This window comes from Diabrotica virgifera, chromosome 9 (assembly GCF_917563875.1).
Source record: "Diabrotica virgifera virgifera chromosome 9, PGI_DIABVI_V3a".
Lineage (NCBI taxonomy): Eukaryota > Metazoa > Arthropoda > Insecta > Coleoptera > Chrysomelidae > Diabrotica > Diabrotica virgifera.
The window spans coordinates 148553021-148562183 of record NC_065451.1 but is presented as its reverse complement, the minus strand read 5'-3'; the positions used below and the strand labels follow the sequence as shown (position 1 = coordinate 148562183).

At 31.0% G+C, this 9163-nt stretch overlaps 1 long non-coding RNA gene across 1 annotated transcript; it reads right to left on the bottom strand.

Annotated features, from left to right (window-relative positions):
• Nucleotides 1-220: 220 nt before the first annotated feature.
• Nucleotides 221-783, bottom strand: LOC126892313 (uncharacterized). The gene is made up of 2 exons (XR_007700781.1): nt 557-783; nt 221-482 (listed from the first exon to the last, which is right to left on the bottom strand). It is a non-coding gene; the product is annotated as an uncharacterized LOC126892313 (long non-coding RNA).
• Between the last annotated feature and the right edge of the window lie 8380 nt (nt 784-9163).

Below are 9163 nucleotides of genomic sequence, written 5' to 3'. Positions count from 1 at the left end.
AAAAATCAATAGTCTGCTAACAAAAAACTGGAATTCATTTAACACTTATTATGTGTGTTTTAAATGGAGAAAACAATTTAATTAGCACAAAACTCCAAAAAAATAGAAGAAAAAGTTTAAAATCAAAAATACTAATATGTAGGTACTTACTTATTATGTTTTTCGTGGAATGTGCAGCACTTTTATCATTTTTGGTGGTATGCAACAACAAAAGAACGAATAATATAAATAATTTATTATTAGGTTAAAATATAAAAAAGACGTAACATAATATTAACATATTCAGACACGAGGAAATGTTTGCTACCTATTTTCTTATGTTTAGAGGCCCATTTATCTTGTAACATTTTATTATCCATTATTGTTTGATAATGTTAAGGTATTTGGGAAATGTCCAAAAACATTATTTTGTTTCCATCCGGTTCAGGAATTTTGGAGTTGCTTTTACATATAGCTATGCTACAAATGTTACCACCACTCATCTAAAAAATGTTTTACTATTATAACATACAAAACTACATATTATTATGTGTAATATTATAATTTTTAAACTAACTTTACACGGTTACGAAAACACACTTCACAAGTCATTACTGCCTTTGTATAGGACCCAAATAAGTAATTATAGTAATATTGTCCTTATATGCTTAAAAACTCAACAAATATTAAACAAATAAACGATATTATAAGAAAATTCCACAAAAATATACGGAAATATAACCACAAACAACTGTCAAACTTGACTTTGTCGTACGAGTGACGTAGGCATTCCCCTCCCTCTCGCTTCCGCCCACATAGTTATGAGATAACCTAACCCCCTTAGAGCATGGAAAAAATTTTCTTTCTCTGGAGATCTAACACGCAATCTGTTTTTCGAACGAAAGTGAATCCTTATTTTAATACGGTTGGTTCTCATTGAGATTTTTCATCACTTGTTTTATTAGTGATTTTTGTGCGATTTCTGAGTGAAAACTAGCAATTTTTTTAACTCTTTATAGTGGTGATGTGTCCGGCTTACGGTTGTAAAAGCGACAGCAGCAGGAAATAAGTGCGAATTACATTTTACAGGTAAATAAATATTTCTGTTATGTGTGCGTAGATGAAAATTCAATAAATACTCCTATATTCTTAGATATTGCCTCTTAAATGATTAATAATTTGAAAATTAACACTTCAATGTACCTTATTACATAATTAAAATTACATGGTTAAGTTATAAAATGAGAAAAATTTACATGTAAAATTAAAAGTAACATAAAAAATCACCATTTTACCAGTGGTGTAGGTACGAAACGGTACGAAATAAATGAAATTATAAAATATATTGTGGCAACTTCGAAAATGGAATTAATAGCGTATATTGTTATTACATATTATTGACTTTTTTTGTTGTTAAACATTTTATTGCTTGATTTTATTTTGTTTATATGTAAAAAAATTATTTAAGAGCACAGGCGCAAATATTTTACGGCTATCTCTACTTTTCCTTTTTTTACACGGCAAATTATATGTAGTAAAGTTTTCACTGGTATGGATACGTACATAAACATTACTTGACAATGACATTGTCACCATTAACTTAAGATGACTTTTGAATGTTCTTGGATAACTGTTACTTGTATCATCGCTTAAATTATTAATTCAATTAATTAATATCATAATTTTTCACTAACTATGTATTCAGTGATTATAATAATTTATATACTATGCCATAAAAGATAATACTTAATCGAGAAAAGAGGAAAAGTGATTTTTTTAATAATATATTGTTACTATGGAACGCTTAGATAAATTTTGAATATCTTTAACAACAAAATGCTTATATCACAATATATATCCTGGTGTAGTCTCTGCTTGGGATCTTCCATAAATAATAAACAATAAATAACTTTTTATTAATGTCACGTCTTAAATTCTTTAGCCAATACACTATCAATATTATTTAATAAACAACTCAAAATAACGAGCGATACACAATTATTGGATCAAAGCTAGCCGTGCAAAAAATTACGTATGTCTTGGTTTAATCTGAATTGTTATCAATTAATTTTGATTAACGTTATAAAACATAAAAAATCAGTCAAAGCCTTTAACACAGAACTTTAATCTAAAATAAAAAGAATTAACACAATTATAAGTAACAATAATAAAATAAAATCAAACAGGATGCTGTATATGTCCACCACCAACATCTCTACATAACCTAACTTTTCTTGTTAAGTTGACGTGCACTGCAAAGTTGACGTACACTGGAAAGTAGTATATCTGAATTAAGAACAGACATGCACTGTATATCTATCTCTGTCGTTGAGGGCCACCTATGGTGACAATAATTTTGGATCAAACGTTATTATTATTCCTAAAGCCGTGTCAAATATCTAAAATTGCCGCTGTCTTGTCAGCACATTCTGTTCGACTGAGTGCGTTGTACGACAAAGATAGCGAATATTTAATTTGGAAAATATTACCACTGACATGGTGTTCATGTTTTTCCAATTGGCTCCGTGCGTCTCCCCTCTACGTACAGTCACGTGATACGCTGTCAGATTTTGTAAGGACGTTTTAACATTGAGTCTTATGAGATTATTTTGTTAAACTTGAATATTTTATTTGGTAGTGATAATAACCGAATACAATTGTTAGAATTCATTAGTTATTAATTTATACTGTAATTTATAGTGCAACAAAATATTTTCTTTTTCGTTAATAAATATTTATTGACATAAACTGCGATAGTGAGGTTATGCATACAAAATCAAACTGATAATCAATATTGGAAAGTGAAGAATTTATAGTGCGTTTTTATTTTCTGTTTATATTAATACATAATATCACTAGCGTGACACGGCATTTTTTTAAATGTCTCATTTAAACATACACAAAGCGTCCTTATAAAATTTCGAAAAACCGCCACCATGAGCAGGTCGGTCGATTTTGCTTTGACACTTTGTTAACGCTCGGAGCGAATAGGGCTTTTCATAGATTGTCACTTGTTTCGAGCTTCTGTCATGTGTCACATAATATTAATATATCTACGTCATACGTCTTTGGTTTGTATTATTGTTATATACCAATAAAGTATGTCGTAGATATATTAATACTATGTGACACATGACAGAAGCTCGAAACAAATGACTGTGAATAAAAAGCCCTATAGGGCTTTTCATCGATTGCCATTTGTTTCGAGCTTGTGTCATGTGTCACATAATATTAATATATCTACGTCATACGTCTCTAGTTTGTATCATTGTTATATACCAATAACGTATGACGTAGATATATTAATATTATGTAACACACGACAGAAGCTCGAAACAAATGACTGTGAATGAAAAGCCCTATAGGGCTTTTCATCGATTGCCATTTGTTTTGAGCTTCTGTCATGTGTCACATAATATTGATATATCTACGTCATACGTCTCTAGTTTGTATCATTGTTATATACCAATAACGTATGACGTAAATATATTAATATTATGTGACACATGACAGAAGCCCGAAACAAATGACTGAATGAAAGACTAAATTATTACCGAGGGCTAAAAGTCCCTTAGAATAAACAAAAAGTTTCTTTTGAATGAGATCTTTGAAAATAAAAATCACACTAAATTGTCTCTTAGTTTTTCACCCCTGTAACTTTTTTCTCAGAATTCGAAAAAATAAATCCTATTTAAATATAGTATTGGAGCCGAAATTTTGCGACCTATGTGAAATAAAGATATCTATCATAAATCAATAATTCAAAAAGTTTGCTTTCGTCACATCCCCTAATTCCTAATCCTGTTTTATTTTGAGTAGGTATAAAAGTTCAACATACTAAAATACTGTTATTTGTTTCAATCTTTCTATGTAAGCCATGCATAATATTGTGTAATTAATAAAAATAGAAAATTGAACTAAACCTACGAGCAATATTATTTAATTATGTAGTTTTATATAGTTTCTTCTGGCCTACGCGATACGCCACTGGCACTCGTGTTTGGTTCTAACTTGGTTTTGGCTTCAGTTTCGTTCTCGTTGCGGTCACTCCAGGGAGAGGGTAAAAAATTTTCCATACTCTAAGCTAACCCCTATCTATGAACCTTGCGATGGACCTACCTTAAGCATAGATATATAATATATAATACCTTAAGTACGCGTTTCTAACCTAACTTTGTTTGTTTATGTTTGAATCTTGATTGAATATTAATTTTTTCCAATTCAGTTCCACTTCCAATCCATATTTTTTCGTTTTTCTTTTCTAATTACAATAAAAAATGTATGAAGAAGTTGAAGAATTTTTAGAGTTTGTTGATTGTGTTGAAGAAGAAAATCGCCCGGAAAGTATACAAATTCGTGATAAAATTATATATCTAAAATCCAATGGAGTTTTAATATTGAATTTCATCAGAGCATTCAAGAATACAGTTACTATCAAGTTATGACATCTTAATAGTTGATCCAAAGTGCATTAGCAGATCGAAGAGCTAAACTGGAAAGTAATTCTGTGTCTTTCTCTTGTTCTACACTCAACTGGAATTTGTTTATTTATTCTGTGAATATATTATTGAATCCTTGTATTATGTTAGATACATTCTTTTTATTTTATTTCTCAATATGTATTTTTATATTTTATTTTAAAATAAATGAGTATGAGTTTCCCTCCTTTATTTGACAAACCTTTCCTGACCAATTATAAAGTTAATTATGCATGTAAACAGCAATATGCAATATACTATTTATGCAGATGAGATTGTCTTAATAAGAAAAAACTGAAGTTGGTTAGGAACTTTAGTGAAGAAAGAAAAATGCATGTCTATAAACGAAACCAGAACAAAATATTATATTGAAATGTGTGGAGAGATAAAGTAGAATAAATTTGTCACACTAAAAACAGGAACAAATGCATACATAATTCTGGACCTCTGAGGTAAACTACACTATGTCATTTCGAGCAACTGTGTTTGCAACAAAGTTTAGAACACTTAGGATGTTAATAAAGATCTGATATATCCCATAATTGGTTGAAAGTCAATATGACCATATTTTAATGATAATATATTACCAATTTGTATAATCCAACTAATAAAATAAGTGGATTAAAGGAACTTGTTTAAAATAACACCATGTCGACAGTGTAGTTTACCTCCGAGGTCCAGAATTGAAAATGCCAGTATTTGTCATTTCAATACAAGTATTTGGGAGTGACAATAATTGATAAATATAGAAGAAGAAATAGAAAAGATACTTCTAAACGGAAGCATGGCTGAGGAATATCAGAGATTGAACTAACCTCAGCGTTGAATAGATATTTCATATTGCAAAAGATAGAGAACCGTTTAAAGAAGTCATTGCCAACCTTCGTTAGAACACAGCACAATAAGAAGAAAAGGCAGCAGAACAATGGTATAAGATTGAAGTCAATCTTATACCATTGTCAAGTATGTAGGGCAGCTATAATTCAAATATGTAGGTATATGAAACAGGCATTTGACCAGTGGCTTCGTATGATTGTGACAATTGGACAATAAATAAGAAAGATGAAATGAAAGTAGACATCTAGAAAAGAAAAGTATTGTAAGAAATTTTTAGTGGATTAAGGCACCAGAGTTTTATTTGCTTAGTAAGAAATAAAGGAGATCTCCCAGTGTTTTCTCTATGTACATACTTTGAATAATATTTCATTAGTACCCATTACTCCCCACCAAGAATAAAGTAATATCACAGTATTTTGTTATGCTGGGGTAATATTTACAAATATATTGTTATATTTCTATTCGATATAAAAATTAAATTTTGATAATTATAAACAGAATTCAATTTAATATAAAATATTTTCAATTTTCTCAACCACGGGCATATAAATTTAGAACAACCTGTATACAACAAATTGTTATATTTAATTTTAAGAAGTGATTAGAAGAAGCATACGAAACTCGGAACAATGCGCTTAGAATAAACAAAGTGAATGGCGCGTACCATTATCGTTGTTCGCGGAAGGTTCGATCATTAGCCTATGCTAAATAAGACTCAGTTGAAATAGATAATAGTTCATTATCGTTTTCGCGGAAGGTTCGATCATTAGCCTATGCTAAATAAGACTCAGTTGAAGTAGATAATAGGTCATTAAATTTTGTAAATAGTAGAAAGTAATTTTAGAATGGGAATTAACTATTTTTTTTGGAAATCCATTAAGCATATTTAGAAAGATTAAAAATTGGTTTTGAGGAATACTGCGAATGAGAGTTGGTGGTGGAAGGTTGATTTGTGAATCTGGAAGGGATATTTAGAAAGTAGGGGAATGAATGAAAAAGATAGATCAGAATGTTTTGAGCTGTCGAGAAGTGAAGTCCAGTAGTAGACGGTAGTGTACGGAGAGTGAGAAAGCCGGTGTAGTTCCGTGAGTGTGGAGTATCTATCGTGGAACGAGAGGTAGGCCAGGTTGAGAGTAAAAGAACCTCCTTGAGCCAAGAGTGTCCCGGTAGCTGATTGCAGTTTCGAAAAAGGTAGAATACAGCATCACGACAGAAGCAGGAACGAAAGCTATACGAGCTAGTTTTCAAAGGAGAACATTACTGAAAGCCAGGACGAGGTTTTGATCGCAGCCAAGGATAGCAGGAAACGGGTCTTGTGTGAAGACATTCTCAGTTCACCAGAAAAAGGTCAGTCTCATCTGTTTGGACATGAATGTATGGGTTTTTCGTATTAAATACCACATTATAAATTGAAGAACATAATAAATAATATCAGAAAAGCTTCATCAAACTTAAATAGAATTGTTGCTAATAAATCCTAATAGTTAAATGTTAATAAAAACTTTCAATTGGAAACCAAAAGGAAATAAGATTCCCATTTGTAAATGTTATGTTTAAGAAAAATAAGATCTAGCAAATATTAAGCAGTGATTGCCATTTAAATAAAATAAACAATATTTTGATTATAATTGTAACCCATATGTGTGTATTATTTTACTCTTTTCTTTCCTATCCCGATTAGGAACCATTGAGAAATACTTAGAAGCCACGAGAGTAAGTAATTAATTTTATAATTCGCCCTGAGATTGAAAACATATTGATATGTGATCTGGTAAATTAATTAGATTATGATTAATGCATTGATTAAATTAAATGACATATAAGAATATTATCTCATATCAATAATCAAGATCACATCAACTGTCGTCCAACGTGGAAAGCATTGAAAAGTATTTCTAGTGGCAAATTTGAAGGATAGAAAGAGTAAAGCCGGTATTTGAAAATTTATATGCCTGTGGTAAAAAGTGAGATACTTACATTTGATAACATAAAATTTTAGATCTCTTTAGGTACAAATTTTACATAACTGATTTAATATTTTATTTTTACGATATTTACATTTGATATATTTATTGACAATTTATAATATTTGGGTGAGAAAAAGTCGTCTTGGTAACATACTAGTAAAATTTCATATTTGGCGGGGACAGTACTTCTTGAAAACAAATGTCTGTGACAAGAAGCCAAAGCAAAGACAATAAAAAACAAAAAGAACATTCAGACCAAGAAGATATTTTAGACACGACAATCATGGCATCAGAACAGCAAGAATTATCAGGAATAGATAAACTATTACAACTGATGCAACTCCAGTCACAAAAACTGGATGACAATCAAAGAGAAACAAAACAAGCAATGGAAGAAGCAAAAAGGACAATGGATAAAAATCAGGAAGAAACATAAAAAAAATGGATGACAATCAACAGGAAACAAAACAAGCCATAGAAGAAAACAACAGAAATATAGAGAGTATTAAGAAGGAAATGGTTAAAAAAATAGAAGAGATTGCAGAAAAGAGCGAGAAACAGGAGTTAGAGATTAAAGAAATCAAAATCAAAATAAAGCAGATAACGAATTGCCAGCAAAAGGAAATAGAAAATTTGGAAAACAAGTTGGAAAACGCTATTAAAGCAGACCTAGAAGAAGTGGAAAGAAAGATTGCGGAAATCAATATTCAACAAAATGTCGGAGAAAGAAGAGAAATGGTTATACATAGCACAGATGACGTGAAGATAAGGTTTGGCGGGGATGTAAGAAGATTACACCCAGTGCCGTTCATAAATAGCCTGAAAAAGAAAATACAGCACATCGGAAATTTCGAAACAGCAAAAGAAACTATCAGAAACCATCTCAAATATGAAGCAAATCAGAAACCATCTCAAATATGAAGCAAGCCTATGGTTCGATAGTAAAGAAGAAGAATTCGGCAATTGGCAACAATTTGAACAAAAATTTTTGAATTATTTCTGGGGAAAGGTCCAACAATTGGAAATTAACAAGGAATTGCAAAATGGGAAATACAATGATAGGATGGGTGTATCAGAAAGGACATATGCTTTGCAAATTTACAATAATGCAAAACATTTACAATATAATTACTCATCGGAACAATTAGTCGAACTGATTGCAAGACATTTCGAGGAAACGCTGGAAGACCATATCACATTGCAAAATTACAAAGACATAGATAGTTTATGCCAATTCCTACAAATAAGAGAATCACGTCTAAAAGAAAGAAAATCAAGAAGGTCGCGAGAAGATTACAGGCCCCGAGAAACACAAGATTACAGAGATAGAAATCAAAATAGGAGGGACTATACAAGACGAGATTTCAATCCCAGAAGGGAAAACGAAAATAGAGACAACGGAAGAGGAAATTATGAACAAAGAAATAGGCAATGGAATGAGGACAGAAATCGAGAATACCAGAATAGAAACACCACACGCTCAAATCAAGAAAACAGAAATAATGGTAGACAAAATGAACAGGGATATCGAGAAAACCGAAACAGATCCGACAGACCAAGAGAAAATAGAAGAGAAGTAAATAATACCCAGACAGATGAATATGACGGAGAGAGGCATTATGACGAAAATATAAACAACGATGAGCAACCGGCGTCTTTTCACGACGGCGCTCACTAAAAACAAAAAAAACAAACAGGAATCTTTTGTCACCCCAAGGAGTTTATTAAATTGGCAGGAAACAACGAAAAGAAAAATGGAGTTAATTTAAAATTTGTGGATGGATTTATCAACGAGAAACCAATTAAAATTATGATAGACACTGGATCTGAAATAACATTGGTCAACAGAAAACTAATAGAAGAAGTTAACTTAACAAATTTAATTTACAAAATACCTAGGGT